Source organism: Rhinolophus sinicus, chromosome 4 (genome assembly GCF_057876585.1).
Source record: "Rhinolophus sinicus isolate RSI-liver-muscle chromosome 4, RSI-T2T, whole genome shotgun sequence".
In the NCBI taxonomy this organism is placed as follows: domain Eukaryota; kingdom Metazoa; phylum Chordata; class Mammalia; order Chiroptera; family Rhinolophidae; genus Rhinolophus; species Rhinolophus sinicus.
In genome coordinates, this window is record NC_142504.1 from 8577848 (window position 1) to 8591657 (window position 13810).

Sequence of the window (13810 nt, forward strand, 5' to 3'; positions counted from 1 at the left end):
TAGTTAGAAAAAGTTTCCCAGAATGCGTAGTTTTGATCTGGTCCTTCCTTAATAGATGATGGAACTTCAAAATAGATAAGAATAGCATAAGCAGGGGCAGCCGGATGGCTCAGCTGGTTAGAGCGCGAGCTCTCAACAACAAGGTTGCCAGTTCAATTCCCGCATGGGATGGTGGGCTGCACCGCCTGCAACCAAAATTGAAAATGGCAACTGGCTGAGCTGCACCCTCTACGCCTAGACTGAAGGAAAAAGACTTAGGGCTCATGGGCCCTGGTGAAACACATTGTTCCCCAATATTCCCCAATAAAATTAATTTAAAAAAATAGCATAAGCAGAGGCAAAATACAAAACATGATTTGACCTGACTAGAAGGAAAAAACCAAACCAAGGAAGACCTCATTATGTAAGTTTTTAATGAAGGAATACAGAATCGTAAGGCCAGTATAAAGTAAAAGTACAACTGGATATGAATTTCAGTATCTCCTGTAACTTAGGGCTATGCTCAGGTTGGTACTGGTACATAACCTTTCTTAGCCTTAGAATGGGATAACATCTTTACGAGACTATTGCAAGGTATTTATGAACTATTTGGCACTTCACATACAGTAAGTACAATGTGCACTAGATGACAGCTATTATTAAGGGCGCTGGGTTTTTTATCTTGCAGGTAAGTGATTCCCAGTCCTTACTGTAATCAGAAGCATCTGAGGAGCTTGATAAAAACAGATACCTGGGCCCTAGCATACAAATAGAAAATTAGAATCTTGTTGGTAGAATCTTGTAAATAGTATGTGTAACAAGAAACTTAGAAGCCTAGACTATAAATTAACAGAGATATATTTAAATTCTACAACAGGCCAATTATGAAAGCAGTGATTGGGGTACAATAATCATACAAAGATATATTAAATGAAGTGGGAAGAGATTGGAAGCAATAAGACCAATGAGGAAACTACTCAATAGGAAAGAAAGTCTTTTGTTCATCTTGGTGAAATTCTAATTTGTTAAATGGAATCCACTAGTGACTATATACTTAGAACACTCAGTCTTCAATTAAAAATTGATGGAATCTTTCAGCCCTACCCAAAAACGTCAAACACAGATTCAAGTAAGTTTCCATCAAGCATAAAACTCCTCCCTTATTCCCTTACTCCAGGCCAGTACTAATGTTGATGGTGCATTTATCGCATATAACATGATGTATTTGCATGTTTGTGGTATTACTTTTGCATTCCCTCCATGTTAACCAAATACTTAACTCTCAAAAAGACAGGGGTTACAGGCTGGCCCGGTGGCTCAGGAGGTTAGAGCTCCATGCTCCTAACTCCGAAGGCTGCTGGTTCGATTCCCACATGGACCAGTGGGCTCTCAACCACAAGGTTGCTGGTTCAATTCCTCGAGTCCCACAAGGGATGGTGGGCAGCGCCCCCTGCAACTAGCAACGGCAACTGGACCTGGAGCTGAGCAGCGCCCTCCACAACTAAGACTGAAAGGACAACAACTTGACTTGGAAAAAAGTCCTGGAAGTACACACTGTTCCCCAATAAAGTCCTGTTCTCTTTCCCCAATAAAAATCTTAAAAAAAAAAAAAAAAAAGAAAAGAAAAAAAGACAGGGGATGTAACTTTTCAGAAAGTTTAAATTTATGCAAAAATTTCAACAACAACAAAAAGGAAGTAGACCTATGTAATTATCTAACAGCACAACACCATGGTCAAACACAGACCTGGCTACTTTTGGTGGGTTCACCTGCCAGCTAAGTCATTCTAGTTATCTTTTTGGCTCACAGATGAATGAATCATCTTATCTTATAAAGTAACTCCTAGCTGTTCTACATTAGACCAACTTTTATACTCTAAATACAAAACCCAAGACAGGACTGACTACAATTCTATCTAGGATCACTAATTTAATTCTTTCACGCCAAATTCTCATGTTTCCAAATTTAAACTACAGAGAGAGATGTTAACTACTCAATTCACCCTTCTCAGCAACAAGAAAACTAAGACTATTAAGTTGTCCTCTGAATATGTATGGTCTTTGCAAATTATGCAATGACTACATATTTTGGTTTCCAAAGTTCTTTTCTATTTGCACATTATTTTATACATCCATAAAACATGAATCATTTCTACTTTATTTCCTTTTCACTCAGCATATCAACTATACAGAATATAGCTGGGAAACAGAAATGGAAACCTAACTCAATGCTTAACAGATAGCAGACCTTCAATACAGAAATGAACCACGAAATAAAAACTGAGCTATGAAAACACAAAGATTTGTAACAGCAAACTGGATAGCTACAAACTTCAAGGAAGAAGGTAGGTATATCCACACAGCAATAAAATGTAAAAAGTTATGTATAGTTAAAAACAAAAACGACTCTCATGTTACATTACTTAATAGCCCCATATTATATCATAGCGTAAAACCAAATATTCCTGATGGTTGATTTTAATAAGTTCGGTATTTTCTACTGAAAATAGGGAGGTTAATCAGTTTACACATAACAAATGTCTCCAGTAATATAAGAAATGTAAGTTAAAACATGTTTAATGTACTAAACTAACAAATATCCTACGAAAATAACTGGCGAAGGCAGAAGAGATTTGTTTAAAGATACTCTTTAAAACAATACTTAAAATTCTAAAATATTAAAACTATGAAATGCTTCAAAATAATAAAATGATTGGCAAATTAGAATATCAACATTGGAAAACCATATACATATTTAAAATAACTTTCATATAGGTTAATACACCAAAAACTATATTAAAAACTAATCAATACCTTGATTTTGCATAACATTTAAGAGGTTGCAGAGTACCTTGACATATATTACCTCATAATATGTAATTCACGCCAGAGGTTTATCAACTCTAAGGATTTGTCAGAATTACTTAAATAAAGATGAAAATTTCTGAACCCCACCTTACACCTAGTGAATTAATGAGCCTCCAAGTGTGTTAAGCATTGGAAGTGTTTCCAATGTCTGACCAGAGTTAAGAACCACTAACCACTAATATACCACTAATTACAACCATGAAAAAAATATATGTAATTAAAAAAGAACACAAATTAACTTTCAATGATTGAAATAACTTAATGGTTTCTTCCTCCTAGTTAATTTGTTCAAATTAATCATAAAAGGAACTAAGAATATTTATGAAACTTTTTAAAATTAAAAATGGTTTAAAATGTTGATGCTTGAAGGTATATTAGTTACTGAAAAAATGTTTCTTGTTTAGATCACCTTACATCCCAGAATGCTACAAGTAACAAATGAAGAGATACACTGGTTATTTTAATAACAGTATAAGCAGAAAGCACTAAGATAAAATTATTATGAAGATTTGTCTCCTCTTACACAAATGATCTTACTCAAAATATTTACAGTATTCTCTAAAACTGATTGACAATCTATACCAAACTCTTCCTCAAAAAGAAAGTACTTTGATTACAATATGAATGGACAATTTGAATACATAATACAAAATGTCACTGTGCAAAGAAACACTAGCATGACCCTTAGTTTGAAACAGCTACTGCTGTGAAACATGCCATGGAAATTTTAAGAAAGTAAACAGTTTAATACTACTCAATAAATTGGTGACCTCAGTGTGTCTAACTTTGAAGAATGCAGAGGTTTCACATAAGTCACTTTATTCTAGTTTCCTTCAATTCTGCTCACCAAACCACAAATACCGACCAAGTCTTAAAAAAACAGTACCAACAAATTTATTGACCAAACTACAATATAGCTTTGGTTCAATATGGCAGATTGAATTACTAAACATAAAAAGTCAAAGCACAAATGAATAAATTTACAATAAACATAAAATGTTTACTTTCCATCCACGATGTCTCTCCTAATATTGAGACTCTAACAGACATGCTCACTTAGATGTCCTTCGACCCTCTCGACGTTTTAAATTGCCTATTTCAATACATGATACCTACTCATCATCCATACACTCCAGAAAGCTCAGATATTCTGTATTCATTACCACCTACATCCCCTCACATACCACATACCTCACAACCATCCCCTATACTTCATGCGCTTTGCAACTGCCTTAGTTACGTCCCTCATCTTTTGGTCCTAGGATTGCTACATTAACCTTCCTCAATTCGCTGCACCCCTCCTTCCCTTAGTGCTTTAGCTATCCCTACTGGAATTAGCATCGTGATGCTCATGTTACCACCTGTCTCTTAAAATCCTTCAATAAAGACATTTTAAACATCCTCAGCATAGCACGGCAGATGTCTGCCTACCTCTCTAGCCTCATAACCTACACCACCACCACTTCTCAATTCGGGATAAGTATCCTTCCGTTTCTGCCTAATCACACCTACCCACGTTTAGATTTACCTTTTCTAGCATGGAAAAGGTATCCTGCTCTGTACTCTTCCAACTGTATACATACCTTTAAATCATATCACAAATGACTTACTAAGTAAATGACAGGTTGGGGATACAAAAGTGAAAAGAACATAGTGCTTGACTTTAAGAATCTTACAATGGAAGGCAGAACAGTAAATAGTCAACTGCCATGTAGTCTGGTAACTTTTTTTTAAAGCTAAGATCTGAGCGCTTGTTATATGCAAGGCTAAGGACTTGCCATGTATTATTTTGTTTAATTTTCATTTAATTCTCCAATAACTTAATGATTCCCACCTTACAAAGAAGAAAACAGAAAAAGCTGTCATTTCCCCACAGTTCAGTTAAGCTTTAGAGATGTGAATCCAGGTCTGACTCCAAAATCTAAGCTCTTAATCATCACTCCTTCTATTTCTACTATCACAGCATTTAATTCAGTTTCTCTAGCACCCAGCATGCAGCAGGCACAAGACATGTATCTGTTAAATGAATGAACTTGAGTGTTGAAGTCCTAAAGTAGTAACGACCTAACATCAATGCTACCGCTTTAACTGATAGTGTCTTGTGTCAAAGAAATCAAAAGCTCTGAGATACTAACACGTGTGAAAATGATCAATGTCCCAAGTTACTCATCATGTTATGGTCTGTAATAGCAATATTGGAAACAAAAGTCTACCAGAAAAGGGACATGTTAAATAAATGGTCACCTATGCATACACCGCCATGCGCAACTTAACAACAGGGACATGTTCTGAGAAAAGCATCATTAGGCAACTTCATCATTGCGCAAACATCATGGAGTGTACTTACACAAACCTAGATGCTTATACGCCACAAACCTGTAGAGCATGTTACTGTACTGAACACTGTAGGCAATTATAACATAATGGTAAGTATCTGTGTATCTAAACATATCTAAACACAGAAGTAGTGAAAATATGGCATTAAAAGACTTAAAAATGGTACACCTATGTAGGGTACTTATACAAAGGGCCCTGATTGACCATCATGCATGAGGTTCAATTATACTTTGGAAAATAATGACCTGGTATAATGCTGTATGTACAGTAAGTACTGATCACTTTTTACAAAAATTCATTAAAACTTAATCACGTGTGCGTGCATACAGACAGACACACACACACACACACACACACACACACGAAACTACCTCTGATTCTGATTCCCAAGTGTGGGATATACTAAGTATTAAGTGGTAAGAGTTCTAGAAGGAAGAATTATGGACTAGATGGTTCAGAAAAACTTCTTTCTTCTACGATCCTTCAATGGCTCTCCATCACCCAGTGCAGTGGTTCTCTATCTGGCTTTAGGAGATGACCTCCTCAAGCAGTAGGCCCCAAATCTCTCTGACCACACTAGCTGTGTGGAGTATAGAATAAAGGAAGCCAAGTAAGAAAAAGCCACGATAGCATTTAAAGTCTTTCCTCCTCACACCAACATCTCCAACTTCTACAATAAGGTTTAAAAACCTTCGACTTGACCCATTTATACCGTACATCTTCCAAGTGTTTCTACAGTTGTTGTTTTTTTATCACAATCCTTAATTTAAAAAAAAAAGTTTATATCCCAACACAATACTTATGAAACAAAATTTAGCACCCCCTCAAAAAAATTTATACTAAGTGCAATGTACTGCTATTTTCTATTAGGTTGGTGCAAAAGTAACTGCAGTTTAAAAGCTTAAAAAAATAATTGCAAAAACCACAATTACTTTTGTACCAACCTAATATTTCTTTCCTAATTTATAAAAAGCAGTAGTAGAAATCCACAAAATTGATTTCAAGACCAACTAATAGGTCTCAACTTGCAGTCTGTAAAACACCGCTGTAGAGACCAACAGTCTACATTTAACAGGACGCGCTCATCTGGCAAGTCTAACCTATAATCCTGCTACCTTAAAATTCTACTCTGCAAACACACGTTTTTTTCTACATCAGTTTCATTGTACAATAAATCTTATGCCATTTACAGTCCAAACTTAGTACATTAAAAAACATACAAAAAGTTTTGTCTTAAGATTTGGTAAAATGCATAAATGTTAATTAAAATAAAAATTTCAACTGCTAATCAAAAATTGAATATAGTTCATTAACTCAAAATGTGAAACATGGTTCTGAACTGGTAATTTAGTCAGGTAACAATACTCCACTGTCAAAACCCTGATTAGAATACACAGTGAAAATGTATACAATCAAATTATAAGACGTCGGAAACCAAACTTCTCCACCACTATCTTCACTGACTGGTCTCGCCATCTGACCATCCCACATTCATGAGACCTTGGAAACCACAGATCTAACTCCTCTTCCTCCCCAAGCTTTTTGTGTGTGTGTGTCTGTCTGTGTGTGTTGTTGTTGCTAACCCTCTACAACTGCTCTAAGGTCTTTTTAGGAGTCCTATCTTGTCTTCTCAGACTAGCTTAGAAGTTCTGGCATGGACTTATTTAAGATTATTTCTTTGAGAAAACGCACAAATCCAAACAACCAACTTAATAAAACTTCTACAACATAATCTACTGATAACACTACCGTCATGTGGTTATGTATTGAATACCTTATCTTCAAATGAAAACCAGAAACGAAAAATTCTTAAGTTACACAAACATATCCTTTCTGTAAGTTAAAATCGACTTGGCATAAACACAAAATAAATTTCTATAATCAGTTATGAACTTCAATTCTGTAAGCCTACGAGTGCATGTGATACTTTTTTAACTGTATTAAGAGGTCCCATCGCACTGGCACAATGCTGCCCTACAAACACCATCTAGGACGTAGCTGCCACATTTATTTCATAGCTCCCTCACCCCAATCTCCTCTAGCCCCACCCACTGAACAGCTGGGTGGGATGAAAGATTGTTTCCTCCCCCTCCCCCGTCGCTCCTTCCTTCGCTATTTGGAGGAAGAAGGGATCCAGGCAGCAGTGACGAGCTTTGTAACTGTTTATGTCCAGCTCAGGTACCATCACTCGGTCTATCCGGATTCCATACATTTCATTTCATCTGTACCTGTACATTTCATGCCTAAAAAGTTTCTTCCTCAACTTGCTTATAAGCTGAGCGGGGCGGGGGTTGACTGTGTTTATCGCTTACATGTATATAAATTGTGTAAAGCCCATAAAACGCTTCTCAGTCTAGAGGTATTCTTTCTGATTCTCAAAGGACACTCATGAAGATATTCTTCCCTTTTATCAAAATAAAGCCAAAAGAAACCTTAAAGTTGGACTAGCACCATGAACTCACAGGAGCGTTATTTCAGTAAGGAAGCAAGCCCCTGGCCGGCACACAGGCTGTCCTTACACGACAAAAACCCAGATTCCAAACAGGGTGCTGTCAAAACGTAACCCAGCGAAGGAAAACGCGTTAGAAAAACCTCAGCTGCTTCTTCCCTTCTATACACACAGTATGAAATGGAACTCGGGAGTGGAAAATGTGAATGAAATGGCCTTGCTCTTTTTCCAATACGCGGGGGAGGAAAGGAAATGAGAGGGCTTCTTAAGAGAGTATCTGAAAACACTGCAATATTTTCAAAAAATAATTTCCTTAAACATCACCCGTCCGTATCTGCACAGGGTCCCTCGCGTTCCCGGCGACCCTCCCCACGCCTCCGGGGGGCGCCCTTCCCAGACGTTCTCTTCCCCCTTTTTCTTAAAAATCAAGCCCACACCAGGCTCTTCATCCTCCGCGCTCGCGCCTCGCCCGCCATCCGGCCGCCTCCGGGGCCGCGCCTGGGGAGAGGAAGCCCGGCGGGCGGGGAGGGGACAGCGAGCGGGCGGCGCGGGGGCCGGAGCGCGGCCGCCGCCGCCTTCACCGCAGCTGCAGCCGGTGCATCCTCCTTCCTGCTCGCGCCGCCGCCCTCCCAGGCCGGCCCTCCCCGCACCCGCCCTCGGCGCGCACACATCCCCGACCTCCTCGCCAGGCCCGCTCCCCCAGCAGGGGAACCCCGCCACGGGCGCTGGGGCCGCCGGCCGGGGGAGGCAGGGCCGCGAGAGCCGGCGGGCCGCGCAAAGACGACCCTGCTCGGGCCGCTCGGGGATGCGGAGGCCGCGGCTCGCGGCTCCCATCTCCCGGCTCCCCGGGCCCGTCCGCCGCGGCACAGGAAATGCCGCCGCCTCGGCTCTCGTCACGTTCAATTCAAACTGTCACCGCCGCCGCCTCCCCTCCCCCCGGGCCCGCCGCTGCAGCGCCCCGGGCCCGCCGTCGCCCCCACCCCACCTCCTTTCGCGGCCGCCCCCACCTCGCCTCAGGGCGTTCCCCCAGCCCCGTCCGGCGGCCACTGAGCCCCCCGCGTCTGGAGCCGCCAACCCGAGTCGCGGCGGCCCAAAGCTGAGACTCACCCATGGTGCTGCAGTTGACGCTCCTCTCCTCAGCAGCAGCGGATCTCGCACTGACCGACATCCCCTCCCCCTCCGCGACCAGCCCGGGAGCAGCGCAGCCCGCCGATTCTCCAAAGCCACCTACGCCAATTTCGCGGCGTAGCCGCCCGGCGTCGTTGCCTCGCTTACGCAAGCGACAGCAAATCGGCTCCTCCTCTGGCTCTCACCCGACTCCCGCTCTCACCTCGCCCCCCGCCCCCTCAGAAGAGGCTTCCGGGCACAGCGGAGGCTGGCTTGGGTCTCGCGAGATTACTCCCTCCCGGCCTCGCCGCCTTGCTCCATTGCGAGCATGACTTCATTGGCGTCCGCGCTCCTTTGCTGCTCGGGTTTAGCCGCCATGTTTAAACTGGCGGGATTTGGTACATGCAGGGCCGTGGGTAGTCAGGCCTCTGTGCATGTTTCTTCAATACTGCCTCTAAGGTTAAACGGCGTAGTGTTTGTCAGGGAAAAGTCTGGGGAGGCTGAGAAGGAGTAGCTGGTGGGATGCGAGGGAGGGGGTTTGCCCGAATTAAAGATGGCCGCCGTCAGCGCTGCCCCACGCAATTTCACGTCAGGTTTTGAAGCTGCGGGAACCGCTTGGTTGGCCTTGGCGCCTCCTTACGGAATTGGCGTAAGGCGAGGAGGCGCCGCTGGAAGCGGCCAGTCTGGGAAGCGGCGCTCAGGGCGGGGGCCGCGTCCACGCCTCAGCTCCTGGCTACTGACCTGGCGGCATTGTGAGTGAAAATGAAGAGACACTTCGAGGCAAGTGTCTGTGCCCCCACTCATCCCCGTTTCTTCAACTTCCTTGACTCGGGAAAGAAAGTGAGATTAGGCCCTGGTTCCCCCACATTCCCTGAGCGCTGTCACTTGGGTGGCCTGGCACAGCCAAGAGGTCGGCTACTGCAGCTTCTACTGCGGACTTTCCACGGTCACACTCGTGTTGGCTCGCCTTGCTGGAGCCCGGCTGGGGCGTCGTCGAGCTGACACTCTCGTTGAAATGAATGGGCACACGTGAAAGTATTGGGTACCAGTTGCAGCGTAATCAAGGGCTGAAATTGTGTGGTCTTGTACTGGAGCGGTAATGTCGCTTGGTCATTGGAGCCATCTCCAAATGCTTTCTAATGAAAGCAGCTGCCCTTTGCTCAGAACAACCCATGGGCTTTTTGTAGCTTTCTTGAAAACTAATGGCGTCTTCGTTGTCGAATTCATGCACATGTATTATTTTTCCTGCTAAGCTGCATGTTAAGGGTATATGCATATATAGGCTGGCTCATGGTAATTTATATATATATTTATAAATATGTATCTAAGTAAATTACTATGAACCAGTACAAGAGTGTTCATAGCAGTATTGCTACATTAGTGAAACAATTTGGGTAAGTTACATTGTTGGACAAATTGACACGCACTGATATTAAACAATGGATATTGATGAGCTAAAGCTACTAGTGTCAACTGAGAGTTTCTTAACATAATATTGAGAGAGAGAAAAAAAGCAGGTTGTAGAAAGATGTATATGGTATACAATCAATAAAAGCTTAAAAGTAAGAAACTGAGATCAAACTGAAAATCATAAGGAAATGATAGATACCAAATTCAGAACAGTGGTTACTTCCAGAAAGGAAGAAAAGGGAATGTAATAGTGAGGGTTCACGTGTATCTATGTTTTATTTTCTGCCAAAAGTAATGTGGCAAAACCTTAAAGCTAGGTGGAGGGTACATGGGTGTTAAATTGTAATTATTTTCTATATTATTTTGTATACTTGAAATTTTTCCAAGTAATTTTTTTTAATGAAGGACATTTAATCTAAGGAAACAGCTTGTTTTGTGTCTTGATTATCTACTGTTTCCTAAGTCTCCATTTGCTCCATTTATTCTCAGCAAAAAATAGAACCCATCAGAGAGGAACTCCGACAACTTCCTGCCTCCACCTTCATGTGCCTACCTGCATCCACATCCATCCTTTCAAACATTGCAGTGGACCAGGTCTCCCCTTGGTCCGTCTGAGGCACAGATTTCTACACGATCTCTGCGTTTTATCTCTTTGTGACTGACCTCTGGATTCTGTCCTCCTCCTGTCTTCCCAGGAGCTTCACTCAGTGGATTATTTATTCAATAAGCTTCTGGATTCTGTCCCTACCACTCCACTGAAATTCTCAAAGTCACTAACAACCTCTTTGTTCAATCCAGTGCACCCTTTTTCTTATTTTGCTTGACCTGTCTGCAGCATTTTGTGCTAGAGATCATGGCCTGCTGCATTTATATTCCTTGCTTTGTGAAACCACACGTTCCTAGGTGTCCTCCTAGAGCTCTGGCTTCTTTATATTACAGTGTTTTAACTTCTAGGACCTCCATCTTCTGTCTGTCGTTTAAATATCCATGTGCCTCAGAGCTGTGTCCTAGTCAGTTTATTCCTGTCTCACTTTTTATACTGTCCTTTGGTGATCTCATTCACTTCCATGGCTTCAGTGACCATTTACATGCGAATGACTCCTAAATATAAATTTCTAGTTCGTTCTCTTTTCTTACTACAAATCTGCATTCCTGACTGCCTTCACAATATATGTCCTGATGTTCCAAGACATCTCAAAGCAGTGTATCCCAAACTAAACTCATTTCATTTTACTTGCTTCTATGTTCCCCGTCTCTAAATGGTATCATCATCAAGCCAGTTGCCTAAGCCAGAAATACGGATTGTACACTCAGCCCCTCCCTCCCTCTCTCTTACCTCCTACGACCCTCAGAAAGGCCTGTCAGTTTTTCCTTCTCATATATCTTTAATCTCTTCATTTCTCTTCATCTCCACTACCACTACTCTAGCCAGGCCAACATTATCTCATGCCTCGCCTCTCTACAATACCCTTTCTGCCTGGTGCTCTGTTCTACTCCAACTCATTCTTCACATTGCACCCAGTGACCTTTCTAAGCTTAAACTATGTCGGTCCCTGGATTGAAGTCTTCAGACTTTTCCTCAGGAAACTTACATGATACATTTCCTCCTTTCTGGCCTACCTACCATGCGTTGTCCTCTCTCTAAATCCTAGGAAGCCTTGCTGTTCCCCCTTTTGGGACACTTTGCTCTCCTTTTTACACTTATATTCCTTACCTGGCTTTCTTGTAAGACTCAGCTTAGCCATCATTTTCTCTAAAAGCCTTCCTTGATCTCCCAAGATTGGACAAGGTATTCTCTCACCCCCACCCATAGTATCTTGTATTTACTCCCATGGTGGTGCTAATAGCACAGTTTTGCACACACTTGTCTCTTTTCTTGGAATCTAAACTCCCTTAGAGCAGGGACTCTTGCCTTGTTCACCTGTGTATAGCCAGCACCTAGCACACGGTATGGTATTCATGATTTCATTTAGCAAATATTTCTTGAGTCCTAACTGGGTACTAGGCACTAGCATAGTGGTTAATGTGTGGAATGGGGAACCCTTGGAGGAGATCTCTGAGATGCGAGGGGATCCATGAAGTCAAAGTTATTTTAATTCTAACACTAAGACTGTTATAATCTTTTTCATTTTCATTCTCTCACATAGTGGAGTTTTCCAGAGACTACATGAAGTGTGATAATTGCAACAGATTGAATGCAAAAAAAACCCATAAATAATTCAGCTGTCTTATATTCAGCCATACATTAAAGGGACTTGCAAAAATGTAAAACAGTGGCACTCTTCAGAAGAAGCTAATTTCTTTTGGTTTTGGAAGATATGGTTATTTTTCATAAAAATATTTGTTGACAAGTAACGGATTTATTGTTATTTTTTAATGAATAAATTTTTTTTTTACTTTGTCAGCTTTAATTTCTAGTAAGTATCAATAGATATATTCCACATAAACAAAAACTCTTTGAAGTCCTCAATAATTTGTAAGAATGTAAAAGCGCCGTGAGTCCAAATATTTGAGAATTGCTGCACTAGCACATATTATATGTATGTTCAATGTAGATGTGTTAAATAATTAATGATGTCACTTTGCTAAAACCCTGGCATGCAGCTGCTTAATGTTTCTTAATCAAAGCTTCCCCCAAAATGCCCAAATTAACATCTGAATAGGCAAAAAAAATACTAGGCTTAATATCTGACTATGCATAAGTGAAAGTATTCTTTAGGTGAAGGTGGTTTGTAAACTATGGTGTATTATACAAATAGTGTTGTTTGGTAATTGTCTATGATAAGTATGGACCAACGTTCTAGCTTTGGTAGTAGAACCAGGATTACCTATTATAATCTGATAGTTGACTTGAAGATGTGAATTTTTATAGCCAGCCATTTCCTATCCATCTAATCTAATCCATATAATTTTGTAAAATAGATATTACCCTCATCTTTTGAGAAAACCAATGTTCAGAGAAGTGAAGTGATGTATTCAAGGCCTCAGAATTTGTAGAAGCCTGAGACAAGTTTCAAAGACCTCATGCTTTTGTAGTAGATAAGAACTCAGGTGAAGAGATTTGTTTCTCTGTTGTCCTGAATTCTATTATTATTTGCTAGACATTTGGTCTAGTGAAAAGGTAGGATGGTTTTTACAATTTTCAAGTATTTTTACCCTTAGTGCAAGCAGAAGGACCTGTGGATGGTATTAAGTCTATATGAAGGTTTTCCTTGAGGGCCAGCCAACTCAGAAGTGACAGTATAAGTGAGATGGCACTTCTCATAGAACAAGTCTGTCCTGTTTTCTACAATGCCAAAATTTAGCAGGCATAGGTTGGGTGATAGGGGAGGAGCTTGAGATTTCAAGTGTGTATTTTATGAAGTGGGTTAGGCAATCTAATATTTCCCTGTTAACAGTAATATCCAAATATACAAAAAGCCCTTGAGTGCTTTTTGTTCCCTCTTTGAAGGACAGATAGTAGGAGAGGATTGAGAAATGATGTGGAAAATAAAGAGCCATTAACTAAAACTTTTTTCCTTGTGAAAATGGAAGGTGATACAACTTATTCAAAGGCTGAAACTAGTTTTATATGAATGAATATGGGAGTACATTTTGTTCACATCAGATTTAGAATATGAAACATAATTCAAGATATTCCTCATGAGAAATAGTCTGCCAT

The 13810-nt window shown here is 40.9% G+C and overlaps 1 protein-coding gene across 1 annotated transcript in view; it reads right to left on the reverse strand.

Moving 5' to 3' along the window:
• The window catches only part of SEPTIN7 (septin 7), an 86214-nt gene extending 77260 nt beyond the window's left edge, over positions 1-8954 (reverse strand). Inside the window, exon 1 of the mRNA XM_074340997.2 lies at positions 8740-8954. The gene's annotated coding sequence lies outside the window, so the exon portion shown is untranslated. The remainder of the gene's footprint in view (positions 1-8739) is intronic.
• Between the last annotated feature and the right edge of the window lie 4856 nt (positions 8955-13810).